Here is a 24266-nt window from a genome sequence, read left to right as displayed (position 1 = left end):
GGCTCTTAATACATCACAATTTCAGGAAACATTAAGAACTCCCACACAATTCAGTCTTAGGCTGTGGAGCACAGCAACAGCATATTCAACCCTCTAAGTCCTCCATCCTGCACCTGGGTGCTAAGACCTCTTGTATCCAAGACCAAGAAGATTGGGGGAAATGCTCTTTATCTAAAGTGGGAAAATAAACCAATTCACCTGGAATGCACATCCTGGGATAAGACTTAAACTTAGCAGGCTCTCTAGCTTGAGAGACAAGTGAGTGACTTATTGTAGCATCTTAACACCACTGTTAAGACAAAAGCCAGTTCTCATTACTTAGTGATTTAGGTAGTTGCTCTAAAAGAAAAATCAGCACTTCTACCTTCAAACACTGGAGCTGCCCCCGTGATAAGAGCAAAAGCCAAAAAACTGTCAGTTTGGCCAGAAAGTCAGACTCTACAGTTCAAAAAAAGTTACAACATTAACAACTCTGAGCTAAGGCAAAATGTACTCTCAGTGAGAGATCTAAGTCTGCTGCAATATTCTCATTCCTTTTTAATTATAATTAACTCTGCCAGTATACAGATTCCACACCACACACTCCCTCCCCTCACCACAAAGGGAGGAGGAGTTTGCATGACTTGCTTTATCTTGTGCTTACTTAAAAGGCGATGGAGTTGTTCAAGTAAATATCATCTGAGATGAGGGCAAACGAACTATATCCCGCAAAGATTATTGTGGTAAAGAAGGAAACCAGTTAAAAAGTGCAGTAGTAAAAAGGGCATCTGCTGTTGCTTACCCTGCCAGCTGGTGCCAATCTAGACACACACACACACACACACACACACACACGCAAACACACACACGGAAACCAGTAAGCCGTCCATCAAAAAGCAGTATGGCTTCTTAATGTGTTTTTCTCTCTGTGTAACAGATCATTTTTCCTCAGATATTGCAAGAAAAAAACACTAAAGACCCTCGGCTCTATAATGAGCTCAGTGCCCTTTCTGAAACCCTGTCAGTCCTGCAACCACTATGGATGGGGAACTCCCTGTTTTGACCAGACAATGGGGAAACATTGGTCAGACTACAAAAATCCCACCAGGTCCACATGATAAAAAAAATTCTTGTTAGACATGATTACTTTTCTTCTTGAATACAGAATGTTGTGGTGTTCTTTAAAAATGATATCTCTCTCATTCAAAAGTTAAAAGGTTCACCAGCCAAAACCTTCCAATCTGAAAAGCCCCCTATGTCTGGGAAAAGTCTGTTCCTATAAATGCTTATATCTAGCTTTCTGGAAGCATACATTATTGCTGCTTAGTTATAAACCACTACTAAGCAACTTAAGAGCTTTATATGACATACAGTTATCACATTTAATTCTCACAACACTTTGTGTAGATAACATCTCTACCCATTTTACAGATATAAATATGGAGGTCTAGATACTGATTAACTTGCTCAAAGGCACAGAACTAGCTGGTAAGAGGTAGGTAGGTTTTAAAATCACAATTAACCTTTCCCACTTTGGTCTTTCTGGCATACACTTCACTGCCTTTGGCCAAGTTTGGGAGATTATGTTGAGGCAGACACCCGTGCACCCAAAATTCATAACTTTGCAACCAGTATATTCATCATAAATTCCAACGACACCTGCATTTTTTCTGGTTACTTGTCATGTGATCTATTGACTAGAAATTCAACATTCTTTCTCAATCCATCAAGATACTATGTATAAAAGAAAAAGAGTAGCATCCTGCAGGTACACAATAAACCCTCAAAACAACTCTATCATTACAAAACAGATAGATTAGAGATTTCCACATTATAAAAAGATTCATTTAAAATAGGATTTGATTTACATACTCCTTTTCCAGAAACTCAGAAAGCAATTCTTATGGCTAAAGCCAAACATGTCTGCCACTGCCAAAATCGTCTCCCACACAAGACACTTCTCTCGTCAGCAGATTGCACTAAAATGCTTTCCTAGGCAGAGGGTGGCTCCATAGCTGTAGAAAAGCAGGTGGGATCGGTACCACATGGTTTCTGCCCTCTAAGATCTGAAGCTCAGAAATTTAAAGCATGACAGTAAATAAGGAAGATGTGGGCCATCTAATGAACATGAAAGACCTATGATTAAGCAGTGGGCGTCACACGTAACCAGAACAAACTTGAAAAGAGAAGTCTTCAGTTGGTTGAAACAGGGATAAAATGCAGGGGTTTCTTGACAGCCTAATTAAGGAAGTAGGTTTCTGGAGAAGAGCTAATCTGTAGGGAAGTATAGAGATGGTCACTCCAAAGACTCACTTTCTCTTTGTAAGTGGTCTGAGCAGACGTGAAGGAGCAGATGCTCACCCTGAAAACGGGGTGTCCTCCGGGAAGGTAAGTGGTGGTCATACCACAGGATGCATCACGCAGGGAGACGCAATGAGGAAAGACCTAGGGAAGATGCTGTGGTGGCCTGGGCCACTGAGGAAATGTAGGTCTAGGATCAAGGAGGCCATTCAGCAAGAAGCTGTGCTGGCCCAGGAAGAAGACTTGACCCAAATCCTTCCAATCAAGTCCCCAGGAGCTCTGCAAACAAAACTTAAGGATGAAATCCACAATCTCTTTCACAAATCCCTACAACTGCCCCAATCCTAAATGGCTAACCTCTCATCTGGCAAATCCCAGCCCAAATCTTCTATCCAAGGCACACAAAACCTTTTTGCTCATGCTGTTCTCTGAGCCTGTGCCAAATTCACTCTTAGCTTAGAATAAGAATTAACTCAATCCAAGTTCCCTTTCCCCCAAAAATGAACTTCTGGGACCAGTACTTTTTCCCCTTCAGTGAGCCTTCCAGAATCAGAGCCAGGATTGGCATCAAAGGCAACCCTCAATGCCCCAGAATCTGCGGTTTCTTGGCGTGATAACCTCTCACCTTTGTAAGAGAAATAAGAGGGCAAGGAACCTTTTGAACCTTAGGTTAATACCCAGAGATTAATAGAGCACCAACCCAACAGTCTCTCAAATATGTATTCACTATGCATCTAACAGGTATGGATGATAACCCCAGCCACCAAGAAGGTAAAACCCAAGACAACTGCCCGGGAAAAGCTTTTATATAGCTGCAAAAACATGTGTACCAGAATCCTTTTATTCCCATGGTTAAGCTGCTATTATGAGTGGACAGAAAATGTTAATAATTACCATAAGTTGGCCCAAATGTTAACAAACCTTATTTTGACATTTTGTGCAGCAATCACAAGATTACATAGGACTTCTGGGTGTACACACATACCTAAGTCCTTCACATATAATATGCAATACCAAGTCAAAACAGAAAAAGAGAGAGTGAGAGAGGAAGACTAGGTCATTCACAAAAGGGCAAGTGGAGAGCATCGTATCATCAGAACAAAGAAAAAAAGTTTCAAATAAAGTAAAAGCAGATGGATATTTTCACCTTCCTATCTGTATCACTGATAAAGCATCCTTCATATACGTTATAAGGCTCCCATCTGGCACAACTCTCCACTGTAGTTCATTTTATTTCAAAAAGAAAGACCATAATTAACATTAGTGATATTTTTAGCAAAGACAAAGGTGGTAAAATTCCAGAGGACATCCATTGTCCCCAGCCGACACAAAGAATCAGGTATAAATAACATGTGATTTTCCTTCTTTGTACAGAACATTGTGTTTGGTTTATATTTAATAAAGAAAGGCAGTTACATTTTCAAGAGAGTATAAGGAACATGTTTTTCCCTCTACCCTCTCAATTTAAAATAGGCACACAAAAGCAGTGATTTTTATTCTTAGGAGAAATCCCCAAACAGACCCATTGTGTTTGGGCAGGTTAGGGTATAAATGCTGACTATAAAAGAAACCTATTTAAATATTGCAGACACAGCTTCCAGGGCCTCAAGGAAGCCTTCTCTGAAGCAGTAAAAGGGAAAGGATCCCAAAGGGACACCATCTATAGAGGAAGCGGAGCTGCACACGGTAAAAGTTTAAAGGCTGTGGGTCAGATGGGAACCATGGTTACAAATTAAGTCAAAGAGGTACCCTGACAGAAATAAACATCCGTTCTGTTTTTATAAAGGGACAGCTATGTGACAGCAAGCCACTCTGAGACCACAGGGCAATTTGCCCACCAATTAACAGATGGCTTCGAAAGAGAAATGCAAAATGGTCTAGCTCTTATGATTGCCACATTCATATCACACAGGAGCATTTCGTGCAAAGTCACCTAGTTTAAAAGTTGGAAAGAGTAGCTTTTGAAATCCTCCCAATTTGAAATCCACATAAACACTTTGATTAAGAAGCAGCAAATGCTTAAAAAATTCTGCCTAGACAATGACTCATGAGCATACAAAAGTGATGAGACACCATCCACATCAGCATCACGGTAAATGCACCATCACATCCACCCAGAGAAGTGCTGGGACTTCTCTCTCACTGACTGAAGAGTATGTTATTAAAAATGAAATGTTCAAATCATGTACTCCACAACCTAGTGCAGCGGACCACTAATGTGACCTCTAGACACATTTACCCCCATGAAACGGGAAAAATCTAAACATAAAAACAATCTTTTTAATTTATTACCATTTTATCACCTCAAGTACCCATGAGCTTATAACAACAACAGGGTGGAACAAAAAGAATCATAGTTGAGAAAGAGCTCCACATCTTAAGAACCTTTTTAAAGATGCTCTTTTGTGACTGAAGTTACTTGATTACTTACTTGCTTAGTCACATATCTGAGGCTCACTACTCTTGGGGAAGCGTCTGTGTTTTCACAGCATCAGATTAAATAATTAATTATAAGTAGTATCTGATGTGGGAAGTAACTTCTATAGACAGAGCTTCTCAGCTCTTGGGCCCATATTACATGGCAACTCTGCAAAGACATTTCAGGATCTGGGGAAAGAGAGGTGGCAAAAGGTGTTTCATTTGGAAGAATCTATCTTTTGGCCACAAAGTGTCTCCTAAAGAAAAGGAGATGACTATGTGTTTAAGGCTTCTGCTAGCCAGCCTTATGTACGATCTGTTAAATGATGTTATAAAAAGAGGTGGGCTAAAGGTGCTCTGTCTCCGCCCACCTCTCCACCATCTCCCTTGTTTCATAAATAAAGTCAGAACTAGAGCTTGCTATGCTGTAAAAAGCTATACAAAATGCTAGGCACTCAATTACCAGTACACCACACAAATGAAGATCTCACTAAACATTAGTCTTTCAGCTCATTCCAATATCCAACAGCCTTTAGTGTCAAGGAGTGTTCCTATTTTATTGCTGACAATTTCTTCCTTGCTATTTATAAAGTAGCAGGGAACTAAAGAGTTATATACTGCAAACTAATCTGCTTTATTTGGGGAAAACTTGAAAAATCTTATGCTTTAGGTCACTCACTAGCTAAGCCCTATTCCCAAATATAACAACTACAACCTATGAAGTTGGTGCTAATTCTAGTTCTCCTAATATACACCATCATCATTAAGGTATTCCATTTATACCTAGATCACCAATCTAGTTTTCCTCAAGCAAGGTATTTCCTAGCAAGAAAACACACACACATATATATCCTATATAATAAAACCCTAACATGCAAATACTGAGCAGTGGAACCGGTCATGCCATGCGCGGACCACCAGGGGGCAGACGCTCAACCCAGGAGCTGGCTCCTTGTGGTCAGTGCGCTCCCACAGGGAGAGCACCACTCAGCCAGAGGCCAGGCTCACGACTGGCAAGCCCAGCAGTGGTGGCGGGAGCCTCTCCTACCTCCGCTGCAGGTGGGCGGTAAGGAGCAAGGGGTCCTAGACTGTGAGAGGGTGCCGGCCGGGCTGAGGGGACCCCCCCCCCCCACCAGTGCACAAATGTTGTGTACCGGGTCCCCCCCTCTATACACACACATACACACACAAACACACACACGCCCACACATATACACACACACACTGTGACCAGGAGCTAAATTAGATTAATTAGATTTTTACAATCTCCATAGGAATGTTGTTCTCCCAATGCAGAATCTGCAGTCTAATTAAGATGTTGTTCCAAGATTTTCTGTATCATCTCCTAAAACCTGGTGATATCCTTGCCAGGCCATCCCTCTCCCCACCCCTATGCCATGTTTTTACTTGAAGCTACTTGACCAGATAGCCCATTCTAATCCTTTAAGCTTACCTAAGTAGCTAAACAGGGTGCAAGGTAAGCACATAAAATTGACTGGATATTCTTACAATTACAGTTATGATTCTGCCTCAATGACTAGTTAGAAACAAAAAGACTATCAAGATAAAATCAGAATTTGATCTTTACAAAGAGAACTAAAGACTACCCCTCCCCCCGCCCTAGCCAGTTTTGCTCAGTGGATAGAGCGTCGGCCTGCGGACTCAAGGTTCCCAGGTTCGATTCCGGTCAAGGGCATGTACCTTGGTTGCGGGCACATCCCCGGTGGGGGGTGTGCAGGAGGCAGCTGATTGATGTTTCTCTCTCATCGATGTTTCTAACTCTCTCTCCCTCTCCCTTCCTCTCTGTAAAAAATCTATAAAATATTAAAAAAAAAGACTGCCCCCACAAAAAAAAATAAACTGATGCTAATGATGTATTCACTGACTCCATAAGACACAGAAATTTAACGCCTCCAAGCATACCTATGACCCCATGTGACTAGACACCTTAATTAAATGATGACTAAGTAGCAGAAGAAATAAATGTGGGTCATTCACAGGAAGCCTGTCTTTCTGCAAGATATATATGGCTCTCATACGCTGCTACACATGCAGGAGTCACAATATTACTGACCTCTGAAGATTAAACACCCAGAAGGGTATCACAGAAGATGCCACTGCTGCTAGTCTTCTCAGACATTCTCCAGGCTGTTCTTGGTCATACTCAATGGAAGTGGCGACAGTAAAACATAATTAAATGGGGGAGCTGTCATAAGATGTTGCTTGGGAGGGAAAATCAATATTCCTCACTGTTCCTCATTTTTTTTGCATAATTATATCAGAACTTTTATTACCCCTAATACCTACAATGTGAATCAAATGAATCAACTATTTGAAAGACAAGTGACTTTAGTTTCAAAATACACACCTCTCAAAGCATAGACAAACGCCTTTACCAATAGCTTTTGTTTTCCTCAAAGTTAAAACTCTGGGGGTACCAGAGGGAAAGGGAGTGAGCGGAGGTACAAGAGGGTACAGGGGAGATAAATGGTGATGGAAGGAGGCTTGATTTTGGGTGGTAAACACACAATACAACCTACAGATTATGTATTATAGAATTGTACACCTGAAACCTATATAATTTTGTCATCCAACTAGAGGCCTGGTGCACGGATTCCTGCACTGGTGAGGTCCCTCAGGGATCGGGCTGAAACCAGCATCCTACATCCCCGAGGAATATAGTTGTAGTGCACAAAGCAGCAGGTGGCTGGGGAGGAGCCGCTCCTGCTCATCGCAGCCCTGCTCATCCAGGTCAGCTGAGTGTCTGCCCCCCTCTTCCACCACCGTCTCTCGCATCTCCTGTTCTGCTGCACCCAGCTATGGAGAAGTGGGTTCCTAGGGCAAAGCTCACGTGGCCTCGCTAGGGGTGCAAACTTAGGCTTGGAGAAGTGGGGTGAGTGCCCAAGGGCCCCCCCTGGGTCAGACTGGGAAGTCGTGGTAGCTGTATGGTGAGGCTGCCCACTTCACGCATCATCCTGCAAGTCCTGGGGTGGCTCCGATCTGGCAGGAGGAGATGGGCACTAGGGAAGGAGTTCCTGGTCTCTTTTTTCCCTCCCTCCATCCCTTGGTCCTAGCTACCCGGAAGGACATGGCCGGAGGGGTTGTGGGGTCAGGGGCACCATGCCTCTGGACCAGTGCCTGGGGAGTGGTGGATTTGGGCCAATGGCCCAGCCTCCCAATGCAAACTGCAGCTCAGCCCCATATGCTTGAGATCTTTCATAGATTAAATCACCTGTTTCTCTTTTTGTCTGTCCAAGTTGACTTCCCCCTGGTGGTCAGTGCATGTCATAGCAACTGGTTGCTTAGGCTTTTATATGTATACTAGAGGCCTGGTGCACAAGATTCGTGTACTGGAGGGGGGGCGTCCCTCAGCCCGGCCTGCGCCCTCTCGCAGACTGGGAGCCCTCGGGGGATGTCCAACTGATGGCTTAGGACTGCTCCCCACGGGGAGGGGCCCTAAGCCAGCAGTTGGACATCCTTAGTGGTGCTACAGAGGCAAGAGAGGCTCCCGCCACCACTGCTACACTCGCCAGCCATGAGCCCAGCTCAGGGCTTCTGGCTGAGCGGCTTTCCCCCTGTGGGAGGGCACGGACCACCAGGGGTCAGCTCCTGCATTGAGTGTCTGCCCCTGGTGGTCAGTGCATGTCATAGTGACCGGTCGTTCCATTTGCATATTAGCCTTTTATTATATAGGACTAGTAGAAGATGTCACCCCAATAAATTCAATGAAAAAGAAAAAAAGAACTATAATCCAACTCAATAAAGAAAACATAGTCCCACAAAGAAAAAGGTCTGGGGGCAAGTAGGTAGTGTGCTTCGGCAGTTCATCCATCACAGCTATGACAAATAGGTTCAAAGGGAGAAAACTGGGACCCTGCAGACGTTGGGGAAAAGGTCAGGATGCCAACTTTAGAGGGCTCTGGCAATGAAGGATACTCTACAAAAGGTGTGACTATTTTGTTAGAAGTGAAAGATAGTTTGTAAACAACAGCCCTCAAACTCTGTCAGCAGAGGTAAAAACCATTCCAGACAAAAGAATAAAAACTAGGCCTTTTTTCCCTATTCAACAATACATCTAAATAGCTGACTCTGGAAAGCAATCCAAGTTCTTCCACATCATAGCTGCTTTAGAGAACCTAGTTGAGCGTGCAAGGTACTTTAAAGACTAAAAGTTCAGGTTAGGATGATGCAGGTGTGAAAGGTATTCAACTAACTGGGCATGTCTTATGACCTGAACCAGAAAAGGACTCAGTCTCCCACTTGGATTCAAAGAACTTCCTAATGGAAAACTCTGTTTTAATCAAGATGTGGGCGGCTCCACTGCTGACTTTCTTAGGCATCCAGAAGATGATGCCTGAAACCCCACTTCCTTTGACAAGCCTGTATGGCAAGGTGGCAAGTCCAAAGCAGGGACTTCAGAGCAATTATAAAAGTTACCCTCTAAAGGCTCGAAAATATCAACAACAAAAATCAATAAGCTTACTTTTGGATGTGTTGAAAAGTGAATTCTGACATAAAGAGATAAAAATGTGAATAACACATATTGTTTCTGTGGACTTCTAAATTATAATACAAATAGATTCTAGCTAACTAGCTGAAGGGGATTATGGTAGAGGCACAGAGGTTTTCAGAATTAATTGGGGCTGGGAAGCACCTGGCTCCACAGAGCTAAGAAGTACAAAGAACCACCACCATCTCAGAACCAGAACACAGACAGACTCTGATGAGATGGCTCACTGTCACTATCTCATCCCTCTGTCACTTCCAGAGTCCAGATCCTGGCAGAAAATACCTAATTGACTTAACTTGGGTCCCATACTGGCCTCTTGCCTACACTAAGGCAGGGACAGAGAGGACCTTCCTCATTGGCTTCTGGAATTATCCTCCCACAAGCCATCTACTAGCAAAGAGAATTCCCCAATATGGAATAGTCCTAATTAAAGAGGGAGACAATCTTCCCTTAGATCCATAAAGGGCCTTACAAATTTCTCCATACCAAAAAAAAAAAAAAAAAAAAAATGCATCTCCCACTTGTGTTTAAATAAAAGACTGCATCAAAGATGAACCAGCAAAGAGGATAATCAACAAATCATTCACAGACCATCTATGCATATATGAAACACTGCTTCTAAATTTGGTTCAAAAATAAAGTCTTTTTAGCACGTTCTGCATCTCCTTCCCAAGTGTGGCCAGGGAGGAGGTCCCTCCACCTCTGTTTCACCTCAATAATGAAGTGCCACCATAAGAAGTTAATATCAGTGTTTTAGAACTCAGGATCTCATCAACAGACAGAACCTACCTTGAAACCAAGTGTCCCAACACGGGCTGACATTCTTTAGCATGCCCACGATTCTTAGACAAGCTTGCCAAACGAAGGGCTGAGCTTGCATCACCTTCACCACTGTTCCCAGGCAAGACCACACCCCCCGAGGCAGATCTTCCTTATTCCCAGTAAGAGGCCTAGGGAAGCTCCCCGCTAATCAGGCAATGGAGAGAAGAAAAGTCTAGATGAAGTTTGAATTAAGACTTTAAACCATAATAAGTATTATCTTTATTATGTTAAACTCACACAACCTGGGGGAGGCTTTCTGCTAAGTCTCAATTCATGGAATTGCTCTTCAGTTGTCAATAGCCAACGTTTGAAAATAAATACAGTCACTAAGTGTGAAATGATGTTCCTGCAGCCAGCAGGCATTTGGCTGATGCCAACAGAGAAGGCAGGAGGCCAAGCTATGAGACCTGAAATTTTAAAGGAAGACTGCTCTACTCAGTAACACGGAATCTGAAATAATGTAAAGGCAGAAATAGGCCACAGGCCACCTGCCTCTAAATTCAACCCACATCAGCATCTGTCTCCCAACGTTGCTTCAGGAAAACGCTGAAGGCTTCCTCCACTACAGTGGCTGGTCCTATGGGCTAAAAAAGGAATGCCTCTGCTCTGTAAGGCTTGGTTTGTTTGGTTGGCTAGTTAGTTGGGGGGCGGGGGGAGGCTGTGTGTGTGTGTGTGTGTGTGTGTGTGTGTGTGTGTGTGTGTGTGTGTGTGTGTGTGTGTGTGTGTGTTGTTTTGGGAGGCGGTTGGGGAGGGGAAAATGAAAGGAAAAGCTAAAACTATTGAAGAGAATGTCTACTTCTCCCTCTTTGGCACCTTCTACTGAGGAATTGTTTTCTGCCAAGATTTCCATCGGGTTCTCAACAGAAGACAAGGATGCGAGGTAGGGAAGGAAATCAGAGCTGCTGCTCTGTGTCCCAGGACCCCCCTCAGATGTTCTTCCCTGGCTGCTGTTAACTCTGAGAGAAGAAAAAGCAGGAAAGCATGAAGGCAGGGACTACTGGGGAGCAAGCCTGCTTGGTTCTCTCCTTTCTGAATCTACCATATGCCACTGCCTCTTCCTCCAGGTGGCCTGCCATCTCGCTGAAGGAAATTGGAGGCAACTTCCAGGAAGAAGAAAACAAGGTTGAACCAGGCTGAGCAACTGCGGAGGGGCAAGCAATCAGCAATGTGGTGGAGGCTACACAAATTCCCGATTTCACAACTGGATATTCCTTTTATGGGGAAAGTGGCAAGAACTAAGTTTGAAGATAAATAAGCTATTTCAGGGTGGAGAGTGGTTGGCTTACAGCCCAAGAAAGAAACCCAGCATCTCCTGAAACAATCACTATAATTTACTTTTTAAATGCTTTGGTATGACATATAGCTTTCACTTTTTATTTACATGAGGTACCCAGAACAGGCAAATTCAGAGAGACAGAAAGTAGAATGGTGGTTTCCAGGGGCTGAGGGTGGAAGTTACTGTTTATTGGGTACCGAGTTTCTGTTTGGGATGAGAAACAATTCTAGAAAAGGATGGTGGCAATGGTTGCACAGCACTATGAATGTACTTAATGTCACTTAGCTGCACACTTAAAATGGTCAACTTTATGTTATGTATATTTTATCACACACTAAAGTTATTCTTTTAATTTGGTTTGAATCAGTGTAAATTTACCTGTACACCCAGCGTTTCAGCCTTAATTCTAGGGCTGGTCATCTAACACACTATCATGAATGTAGTCCAGGAGTCATTAAGTAGCAAAATACAAAGGCGACTACTACATGCCTATCTACTCTCTATAGCTAAATCAACAACCAATTCTCTGCTCATGAGCATAATGGACTTTTGTTCCTCAAGCTAGTTACTTGTTAATAAGTGTAATGGGAGTTAGAAACGGGGTCTCGTTTGTAAAATTAAAGGTATTCAAGGGTATGTAGATGGGCTGAATTAGAGACACTAGCCACTATTGTATAAACAGGACACTTGTATCCTTATGGACAGAACCCCTAAATGTGAAATGGTCCAGCCTCTGTTTAGAAGGGTTTCTTTTTGCATGATGCAAACAGGGGCACAGATCCCTGCCTCTGGAATGGTGTCAGCTCAAAGTGAATAATTCCTGTAGGTGTTATCCAAGCACCTTCACAAGAACAGGGAACTGGGACTTCCTCAAGCAAAGCAGTTCTGTCAATCACTTGGGCTTCCTTGCTAAATGTCTGCACACGTGGCAGAATTGGGTCTTGAAAAGAGGTTGTTTCACTCCTCCCTCTTTGGTGCCCACTTGTACCTACCCAAAATGACCTACGAGCTGTATACACTAAACTAGCATAGGTCCATTTGCAATAATCTCACCCCTAAAATAAAGGGGGGGGACTCTTAAAAAGTCCACCATCCTGCTCTAGAAGCCAGCAAAGAATATCAGATGCCCTCTCTACATTGATGCCTATGCCCACATGTGTTGCTTTCCATAAACACTCAAGAGAACTAAAATGTCAAATAAGAGCAAGAAAGCAAAGCCCCAAAGATTCCACACAGCACTTCTATATAGCATATTAGGTCCTATTTTTAATGTTCTAGATTATGGAATTTGGGGATATAATACATCCAGTGGTATGGTATTGAGCCTTTTTGCAAAGGCTTCTAATTTTCAAAACTTACAATAATAAATGTATTGATATAAAACACAGTCACAAATCATTACTGACAATTCTGTATTTTAATCCTATTATAACAGGAATGATGGTACTTACCCCTGAAATAAAGGGCCAGAAATACTCAGAATATAAGGGTCTTTAAAAAAACTGGTTTAATTAATATCTTGAGGTTAAAATGTTAGATCCCAAACTAATGTGCTGTTGGCACCTTACATCAAATCCTTTGGCACTATGTTTAAGAAGAGATAACTTAGCAGTTATGGTCACAAAAGAGAAAAAAAATCACAGAATTCTAGAGCTAGATAATGATAAGAGAAAACTATAATTTATTTCAAAGCTCTCAGGACTAGAATCAGAGTCGCAGAAGGATTCAGAAAACACTGCCTTGGTGTTACTGATGCAGTGACTCCTTAAGCCTGAATTTAAAGATGAGGAAAGCAAGTTGTTCCCTCAGGCTCCAGTGACCTTGAATCCAATGAAATGATTCTGGTTTACCTGTTTACATGCATCTATAACTCCTTCAAACCTCACTTTAAAATGAGAATTTGAGCCCAGCTGGCATGGCTCAGAGGTTGAGCCATCGACCTATGAACCAGGAGGTCATGGTTTGATTCCCGGTCAAGGCACATGCCAGGTTGGGGGCTTGATCAGGAGGCAGCCAATCAATGATTCTCTCATCATTGATGTTTGTATCTTTCTCTCTCTTTCCCTTCCTCTTTGAAATCAATAAAAATATGTAAAAAAAATTAAATTAAAAGGAGAATTGGACGTTCTCAGGATAAAGCCTGAAAGTCAGACAGGTGGTGAAGAATCAGGGCATTTACACATCTACTCTACAAGGAAATAAGTAACCAGATCTATCACCTCAAATGCAAAAATGCAAATTTTAGTTGAGCTGGAGGGTGGGATTACAAGACTTGCAAGCCATATACACTCCCCCTTCAAAATCAAAGCATCATGCAGAAAACAGTGTTCCAACAAAAAGTACAATGATGAGAAAAGAACTCATTAACAGCTAAAAATAAACTCTAATTCACAATATGCATAAGGATTTAACAAAAAATAAAAAAGGAAAACAAGATGTAAAACTGCATCTGCTAAGTTAACCATGGCCTCATGGAACTCACCAGCCCCCTTCCACAAACTGAAATCTGTAAAGTCTTGATGACTGAAGAAAGCAAGGCTTTAAATGTTTTCAATGAATATTTCAACAGAAAGAAAACAAAGGGAAAGCAATCTTTTTTCTATGTGCTCTGATCTGCTAACACAACAGGAATATCGGGCTTCTCAACAACCAAATACGCAGGCCCCTGCATTCCCCTAGTTCAGTGTTCAGCAAACTTATTAGTCAACAGAGCCAAATATCAACAGTACAACGATTGAAATTTCTTTTGAGAGCCAAATTTTTTAAACTTAAACTTCTTCTAACGCCACTTCTTCAAAATAGACTCGCCCAGGCCGTGGTATTTTGTGAAAGAGCCACACTCAAGGGGCCAAAGAGCCGCATGGGGCTCACGAGCCGCAGTTTGCTGACCATGGCCCTAGTTGAACATCTTATTTTATGAAATCAGAATATTTAGTAATAGGATTTACAATTTATGTTAAAGGGGTATTAATCTTAAGGGAAAAGATGTCGTAAAAGTGAAAGCAAGCCCTCCAAGTTAGTTTTTATAAGCAATACCTCATGGCTCAATTTAACAACTTGCTGACCTTCCTGGACAATGACAGTCCCATGGGGAAGCTGGGCTGAGAGTACCTTCATATTTTAAGTCAAGCTCGTTCATTCTGAATAACATTCGCACAACACCACACAGAGCAATATCTCCACACTCCAGAGCTCTAATTCATAGGGGTTAGTGTAATAGCATTAATCATCCTCTGGGCTCCCAAATCCTGACGTGTACTTACTTCCTATTCCCACTTTGCAATCGCCCCTAGAAAAAAAAATTGCATTGGTCTAATCACCTAGATAGCAAAGGATAGAAAATTAACTTTGCATTCTTCCCACTTTATGAGAAACTGTAAGAATGCTAAGACAACAGATCTATAGTGTTCCCCCGAAAAAGTATACACACACTTTGAATAATTACAAAGTCTGTGTTTATTAAAATACATTTCATTTTCAAAACTGAGCTATCAGCTATTAAAGCATATGTATACATTTTTGGGGACACCCTATCCTTGGAGATTTTATCAAAAATGAGTTTTCCCACGCTGGCTGGTGGCTCAGATGGTTAGAGCATCATTCCATAGGCCAACAAGTTGCCAGTTTAAATTCCCAGTCAGGGCACATACCTAGGTTGCAGGTTCGAGCCCCTGTCGGCGCATGTACAGGAGGCAACCAACCAATGTTTCTCTCTCCCTCTCTCAAATCAATAAGCATATCCTCAGACGAGGATGGGTGGGGGGGGGAACACAGTTTAACCGAAGAAAATGGTCTGAAATTGTCAAGTAGCTGATTATTAACAGGTAAGAAGGGAATAGCAGAGAGACAGCACCGCTGTGTGCCAGGCACTTCGGGGAAGAAACTCAAGCTCAGAGTCAAATAACTCATACAAGGCTACATTACAAGTAGCTAGGCTAGGATTTGAACCCAAGTGTAACATGTTCTTTCTGGGCTAAAACCTCTAAAATTAGTACAATTGTAAGCCACCTCCCTAGCAGGAGAGAAGGTAGCAGGTGTTTTGTTTCAATGTTAATCCCGAGAACTGGATCCCAAGCTAAGCAAATAATAATACAGGGCTTTGGAAAATCCTATTACCACTGCATTCAGGTCCATTGCACATGGGAAGATGTAAAAGAATGCTTATAAACAGTTTAAAAATTAAACACTGCCATCTTGCATTTTTTTTTCCTTGAAGGAGGCATGCAGAGTGAGAATTTTTGTACTAATTTAGAACAATGCAGAATGATTGTTGGGAGAGATTACTGAATAGTTAGAACACAAAAAGGTAGTTTTCACTGAGGATCTGTATATGCACCGAAACTTGGAAGAGCTGCAATACGGCTTTACAGCTGAGCTGAGAGCTCCTCAAAAAATATCTGATGACAGGTACCGTTACCAATAGAAAAGACATCCAATGGTGTCAAAACACTGGACCTAAAGCTTTAATAAGCTGAACCAAACATGCTAAATGAGCCACCACATAGGCCTGACAAATCAAATGACACAACTTAAATGCCAAAAATAAATTTTTTAAGTTGACCTTTTTAGCTGGAAAGGCACACTTTCCACAGCTCTCAAAATTCAGTAGCAGCAGTGTACTCCACTGAAAGGCAATTAACTTAGAACATGTGCAAAAGAAATTCCAAGTTCTGATAGTATTTTGTTCAGGAGATATTTAAATGGAAATGTTCCAATAGGTGCAAAATAAAAATGCTTTGCTCTAGTCATAATTTAGAAAGTTACAAAACTAAGGCTGGTGTGCTCAGGTAATATAATACTAGATAAGGGAGTAAGAGAGAATAAAAATCACCCAAAGAAAAGCAGGTTTAATTGGGGGGAGGGTTAGGAGGGGGTGGGAGAGGCAGGCAGGGCGGATTAAGTCAATTTCATACCTGAGGAGAAACAGGATTTTAACATTCTACAGATTACAAAAGGAAGAAGAAATCCTGTATCAGAATTTAGTTGCTCTTTTTCTTCTCCCATTAATTCCCGATTTTTTTCTCATCCACATTTTTCCACCGTTACCAAGACAGCCAATAACTAATAAATTGAACATGGTTTCTATATAGTACCAGCAATCTCCCAATGCAAAGGTAAACAGAAACTAGAAAAAAAAAAAACACTAGAGAAAAAAAAAAAACCAGCGTGGAAGGTCTGGAATAGCAAATAGCACACAAGCGGTCCTACTTTGCTAAATTTTAAGGGGGAAATCCTTAGAGAGGAACTTCAACTGTATTTTATTTTCTATGGATTATGCATTACTGAAGTTTGTGTTTCGTATCAAACTAATAAAGGAAAGTCAAAGATGCTCAACAGTTGTTCCTAGTCAACTGGCAAGACAGGCACGGTCATTCTAAAAATCCTACTAACAAGGCCAAGAATGCACAGAATCCAAACTCTTAAACCTCACTTACCCAATAGGTTCAACCTGTATTTCCCAGCAAATAGTCTTAAAAAAAAACTCTTGGCATATGAGTATCTAGTTCTTGGGAGTTGTGATACTTATTTCCTCTGGTAGAATAAAATATAAAGTAACACAGACATAAGCATCAAGAAATCAGAGAAACAAAAAATCCAAATGATTTACAAATTAACCAGAAATGGTTGTTTCAAACATGTCTACATTCTCACAATAGATGTTTTTTCTTCCCAGCAACTAGCCATTTAAGGTTTCATTACCATAGGATATGCAAAAAAGAAACTTTTCTGTTTAGTTTTGCTTACTGAGAGACAATTTGTTTCATGGTAAAGGGCTCCAGAATGTACCACCCCAAATATGCCACTCTGGCATAAGGATTATTTTTAGCTGAAGGCAATTAAGAAGCAACAGAGGCAGGAAGGAAGGGTGCTCTGCCCTCTCTTTTCCCACCTAAAAGCAGGTCATAAATTTCCAGTGAATGAAGGAATCCCCTTTCCTGTACCAGGGAGAGCAGCTCTCACCACCCACGGTGGAGAGCCAATACCAAGACCCATACACAATCCTTGCTAAAATAGCCTGATATCCTCCATGACTTTCCACCATATATGTCCTGATCACTTCCCCACAATTTACTGAGCTTCGGAGTCCAGACCCTCACTCCCTCATAAAAATGGAATATAAGCCACTCTGAATTTCAACTATTTTCTGTGAACTCCAGTACACTTAAAATATTAATGAAAATTATGTGCCTCTTCTCCTTTTAAACTATTCCCCTTAGATTTACTGAAATAAAACCAACATATAACATTGTATTATCTGTCTTGTTAGGTTCAGTGACTGAGGGCCTGTGAATAAAGAGGGTAGAAAAAAAGTTTTTCAGCCTTAACAATGGTAAAAAACAACACCAAAAACAAAACCAAAAAAAAAACTGTATTTGATTTCTTAAATTTTATAAATTTCAAATTTCATTGTCCTGAAATTTTTTTGTCTAAGTTAATCAACACTGACACTGAAAATTGTTCTCTAAAACACCCCAGTTCAAGGTTTGAGTAACAATTTTTAAAGTTTATGAAATGTTTCTATAGTGATAACATCAAATTTTTTAAATGACTGATTAGTAATTACCTTTGAAAAAGACAAAGGTACAATGTAAAAATTAATAAGTTTTTAAAAAAATACAAATTTCATTATTTACAAATGTAGTCACTAAACTCTAAAGATAGCCGAACTCAAATGTACTCATCCCACAGTTAACACACCAGGGCCCTCCGAAGCATTTATCCACGGAGCCATTATCTTATTTCCTGAAAACCTGGCCACACACCACCCTTTCTGGCAAATTTCTGACTAAATAGCACCCCAGGTCTGCAAAGTGAGGTGTTTATTAGGCTACCACTGCCCCCAACCCACTCACCCTACTTTTTTCAACTACTGTTCTTCAAGAATCAAGATTCTTGACCTCTTGATACCATCTATGGACGTCTAACAGTTGACATTAAGACTGTAACTGACACACACAACCACCTTTTCAAATTGATGTTCATCAGAACACCCAAGCTCAGTATGATTGACTGATTGCATCATAGTAAATAAATGCTACTGAATTTGAAGTTATGTATTAGTCTGATAAAATACCACTTATCTGTTTCAATCCCAAGGAGCTATGATTGTATGTTAAAGAGAAAGGGAGGATACCATGCCATTAAAATGAAGTTTAAAACCACATTATTCTGATAAAATAAACCAGGATCAAAAAAAGTAACTTTAAAGTTGTCAAGAAGCAATACAGATATAACTTAAACCTAGCTGGGAACATATTATATATATACACACACACACACACACACACACACACACACACACACACACATATATACACATATACACACACACACACACACACTGAGTAGCCAGATTATTATGATCTCTGAACGCATAATAATCTGGCCACTGAGAGAGAGAGAGAGAGAGAGAGAGAGAGAGAGAGAGAGAGAGAGAGAGAGAGAGAGAATTAGAGGCCTGGTGCATGAATTCGTGCATGGGTAGGGTCCAATCAGCCTGGCCAGGGGGAGGGGACATGGGCAGTTGGCTGGCCTGCCTGCTGGTCGAACTCCTGGTCGAGGGGACAATTTGCATATTAGCCTTTTATTAATAGGATATACACTGAGTGGCCAGATTATTATGCGTTCAGAGATCATAATAATCTGTCCGCTCAGTGTATACTAGAGGCCCGATGCACAAAGATTCGTGCAAGAATGTGCCTTCCTTCCCCTGGCTGCCAGCACCACCGTGGCTCCGGCCGGAGCCGCCTTTTCGCTCCAGCCCAGAGCTGCCTTTCCGCCTTCCCACACCTTCCATCTTTGTTGGGTTAATTTGCATACTCACTCCTGATTGGCTGGTGGGTGTTACGAATGTATGGTCAATTTGCATCTTCCTCTTTTATTAGTGTAGATACGATTTTCTAAGGGGGAAAAAAGGGAGGCCAGTATAACATCCATGGTACTGCCAGTTCAGACATAATCCACCTTGGCAAGGTGCCTCCTCGGGCCTCTTGTACTTCGTAGTTGGTTGGTTGTTTTGGTCTTTGTTTTTTCCTTTGGTGTGAAAGCTTCTAGTTGGCAGCTGATGGGGTCAGCATAGGACCCACCTCAAACAATTCCTAGAGTAAGAGTGAAGCCATCACACCAAGATTTAAAAGAAAAGAGCCACACTCATTCCCTGGGGTCTTCAACAGACCATATTTCTCTAGCTCTTCTTTTAGAAGAAAGGGAAAGTAACAACAGAATAAGCTATCCTGGAGTTTTGAAAACTAATTACACAAACACACATGCACACATACACAAACAAACGCTTTCAGTGAAAGGTATGAGGTTCAATAAAGACACAGCCTCATGACTTTTAAATGCAGATCTCTAGTCCTGAACCCCAGGAATGAACTCATCGGTGACCACTGATGTGGAGGGGCAGCACCTGAAACGTAGTTTGCCATAGAATGAGGCACTGCAGTTATAACACCTGTCTCCCACCTCCAGGCAGAATTCAGGTAAATCTGGAAGTCCATCTATGGTTGTATCTCTCTGAAAAATGGTTAGGAAAAAAAGTGGCTAACTCCCAGGTACCTGGAACATTCTAGGCTCTACCTACAGAGATTCTGATTCAGTAGGTTGGGGCAAGGCCCAGGAACATGAATTTCTGGCAGTCATCCCATTGATTCTAATACAGGTACAACCCACAGACCATACTTGAAAAAACTAAGTCCCCAAAGGGTTTGCTTGCCCATCATAATCACCTGGGGAGCTTTCTGACAAGATTCCCAAAGCCTCCGGAATCTTTATTTTTAAAGGTCAGAATGCAGCCAGATTTGGAACAACTGGACTAGAATATCCAAATTTACAACCATAGATTATAAAGTTTCTAGAGAGGCAAGGGTAATCCTCATTTTATGGATCCCTCAGTCCTCAACTCTCAAAAATCTCCCATATGCCTTCCAAAGGAGCCACACTCCCCACAAGGTGCTCCCCTCCTGTACAAGTTCTGTGTCTCATTATACATTCATCAGTTGCTCTTGCACTTCATTATTCAAGACTCTGGCCTCCAAAGAGGCAAGGAGGAAACATTCCAGGAAAGAACAAGAAAACCAGAATTCTGGTTCCTGCTCTACCACTTCATTGCCACGTGGCCTTGGACTAGTCATTTCAACAAGCCTGAGCCTTTCATCACCTGTCAAGTGAGAGAGTTGGCTACGGTCACCTCAAGGGCTTTTCTGACTCAAAGGCTCTATTATTCATTCCTTGCATCATAAAATCCATTTCACTCCTCTAGAATGCAGCATCAGCAGGTGTCAAGGACTCTGAAGTGCATTTAACAACTCAAAGGGATGAACCCACATCAGCTAAGCTGCACAAGCGGCAGCAGCTTCTCGTGATGAATGCCTATAGATGGGAAACAGAAGCAAGCATAAGGCTGGGGACGAACCCAAAGAGAGGGCCTGGAGAACAACATAATAGAATGTAGGCTGGAGAGAAGACTGTTGTATTTGCTACTGAAGACGTGTCTTAATGTATTTCCCTAATCCTCGTTCTATCAAAATAGTGACATTAATTTGCTAACACCAACACAATTTGAAAATTACATACTTTCTTTTAGGACTCAAGAAAGAGGCCTACACTTTCCTAAGTAGTTATTTTTATGCCTGAGGTTGTTTCCTAATTCAGCATTCTTTAAGAAAAGATTTAAGAAAAGTGAAAAGGAGGGATTTAAATTTTCTTTCCAAAGAGTTATCTCAGAGTTTTCTGATGACCCAGACAATTAATGCTCACCTCCTACAAAATCAGAATACCAAGAGCTGGCCCAACAGCTCCCCAGGAAGAAGGGTAAATTGGATAATTACAGCGAGATCAAGGAACTCTGACCTGTCCCTAAACGTGTAAACTGAGGGACTGCACCAGCTGGCTAATGCCAAACACTACAGGGCAGGGTCCAAATCCCCACAAATTCGTTCAAACACTTCTAGAGAAATGGTAATAATAGCTTCTTAGGAAGATATGCCCACTTTGCAAAGTGCAACCATTAAAACCAGGTTTTAGAAATCTATAATTTCATAGACTATTTTGTTCAATACACATAATTTACAGAAACTCAGAATTAAAAAAACTAAGGTAATTTATGCTCGAAACTAAGTAAGTCAGACCATTCTGAACACTATTTTAACCTATCCAAAGGATAAGATGTCAATGGGCCTAATCAAAACAGGATTACTAGAAGAAGAGATCCTTTGTATTCAGATTTACTACCCAACTTTAACTTATAGTTCATTATCATGGACTTGCATTTTATGAAACATGCTCATATTTTATTGATGTGAAAAGGTCACAGAATAATTGTCTGATAACCAGTTAATAAATGACTCCAAAAGCTTTTATAGCAACATGTCCAATGGGAATATAGTGTGTGGGGGGATCCACAGAATGAGTTCCATGGTCAAATAAGGCTGGGAAACTGTAAGTCACACCAGTTTCTCTTTACAGCAGGGTTTTAACAGTTTTAATGTGCTAATGATCTGCAGTGTGGATCTTCAATAGGAAACTGTGGGAGAGCAGAATTTCTCAAATTTGTCTGTCAATGTAAGACTTATTCCAAGAAATATGGGAAGAAATATTAGAAAACATCCTTTGACCCTCATGCTCACTGTCAGTTTCCTTGGGTATTCCACTTGTTTACCAGAGATGTTAAACAGAAATGTTACCATGGAGGGAAACGCTATTAGCTCCCTTTCAGTGAAAAGACAAGGGCAGTGGTGGGAGTCGCGTGGGGGTGGGGTGAAAGAAATGGACAACAAATATTAATGTAGTCTGCCAGTATTAATTCAAGTATCAATTTTTTTTTAATGGTAGGGATAGTTACCAAGCCGTCAAACCAGAAAACACACATTTATAACACAGCTTTCACACCATTTACCGCACAGCCATTTATGTCAAAGAGGTTGCAAAATTCATATATAAAGGATATTGTTTTGCTAAAAATAATAAAATAATAGTATCATAAAAGACACAGCTATAATAATAAAAGCATAATATGCAAAGTGACCAAACGACTGAACAGCAGAATGACCGTCCGGACAACCTTCCGGATGACCACGCTATGACACGCACTGGCGCCAGGCCAGCCAAGTCGGGTGCGATGCCATTGGTCAGGGGGCCCCGCTATCACCCCATGATCACCCCACAGAGGGAGGCCTGAGCCACCCTCTGTGGGGCTATCGATGGGGGGCACTCCTTGATCAATCACCCCAAAGAGGGAGGCCCAGGCCACACTCTGTACAGCGATCAATCATGGAGCCCCATCGGGGAGGCAGGGCCTCCCTCTACACTGTGATCAATCACAGAGCCCCACGATTGATCACCTCAAAGAGGGAGGGCCAGGCTACCCAGCAGGCAGCCCTGCAGTGGGTGGGCGGGGCCTCCCTCTGCAGATCCATCGATCTCGGAGCCCTGCGATCGATCGCCCCATAGAGGGAGCCCCAGGCCACCCTGCCAGTGGCCACAGAGGGAGGCCCAGGCCATCTGGCCAGTGGCCACAGAGGGAAGCCCACGCCATCGCCATCCGGCTGGTGGCGCTGAGGTGGGTGAGCAAGTGTGTGGGGGCAGCCAGTGATCACCCCGCAGAGCCAAGCAATTAAGAAAAGATCGCCAGGCCAGCCAAGCAATTGCACCCCATGCCTGTCGCCCGCAGAGGGATGCAACAGGTGGGGGGGGTGGGAAACAGTGCTGCACAGATGGCAAGCAGTGGCAACAGCGGGGGCTGGGCCAGCTGCCGGCAGCAGGGGGAAGGAAAGCCCAATAGGCCCTGTTTGCCAGCCAGGCCTAGGGACCCTACCTGAGGAGTCCTGAATTGCGAGAGGGCGCAGGCCGGGCTGAGCAACAGCCCTCTCTCCCCGCAGGTGATAGCTCTAAGAACTCACTTATCTTAGAGAGAATAAGTCCTATCTTTTTAAATATATATATATATTTATTGATTTCAGAGACGAAGGGAGAGCGGGAGAGAAAGAAACATGAGTGATGAGAGAGAATCATCTATTGGCTGCCTCCTGCACACTCCCCCCAACTGGGGATCGAGCCCGCAACCTGGGCATGTGCCCCGACTGGGAATCGAAGGTTAACCTCCTGGTTCATAGGTCGATGCTCACCCACCCACACCGGCTGGGCAAGCCCTGCTATCTTGATAGAAGAACAGTTAAAGCCATTTCAGGTCACAACTGACCTCAGAAATTACCTAGTATGACCTTGTCCCCTGCCTCTACCTCATTTTACCAGGGGAAACCTGAAGCCAAGAGTTGACATGTCCAGGGTAATTGAGTAAAGTTCAGACTCCAGGTCTGACTTGTCACGCTGTCTTTAAGTATCTTTTAATCACTTGTAATATTTAGTTTTATTTTTTTATAAGCCAGGTAAACCAATTTGACAGACATCATTACTCACATTTAACACCACCATGAAAAAGCTACAGAGTCTGTCTACACTTAACTTCATATAGCCTCAGTGTTTGAAAAGAACTCCTGCAGGAACACTAACCCTTCTATCCCAAGAGCATGCTCTGAATTGGATTCTGGCTTATTCTAAAAATTTAGTCAAATCTTACAAAATACCAACGAGATTTTCTACTACCTAATATTCAAAATGTAGCATCCATCATTAAAGGCCAAATTACCCATCCTTTCATTCTTATCTTTATAAGAGGAGCAATCCTTTCCTTGTCAAGGAACAAAATTTAAGATCTTGCTACACTCAAATGGTATCAGTGCAAATATTTATACACTGACAATGTGAATATTACCACTTACTCTGTTCATATATGTTATACGCAGAAGGACTATACAGACTTAAGGGAAAGGACATTTAAAGAGGGTTTTTTCCCCCCTTTCCCAACACACTACTATCCTTAATTATCTCACTGCTGAAATGCTAAGTCATGTAAGCTCAGGAAGCTAAAAACCAACGATTAACGTGATATTTGCTGTCCCA

General features: G+C 42.1%; 1 protein-coding gene across 32 annotated transcripts in view; it reads right to left on the bottom strand.

Moving 5' to 3' along the window:
* ELAVL2 (ELAV like RNA binding protein 2) overlaps positions 1 to 24266 on the bottom strand; it is a 161975-nt gene that overhangs the window by 52238 nt on the left and 85471 nt on the right. The window lies entirely within an intron of this gene.

Source organism: Plecotus auritus (assembly GCF_963455305.1).
Source record: "Plecotus auritus genome assembly, chromosome: 5".
Lineage (NCBI taxonomy): Eukaryota > Metazoa > Chordata > Mammalia > Chiroptera > Vespertilionidae > Plecotus > Plecotus auritus.
The sequence above is the reverse complement of the archived record's forward strand: the minus strand, read 5'-3'. Positions and strand labels throughout refer to the sequence as shown.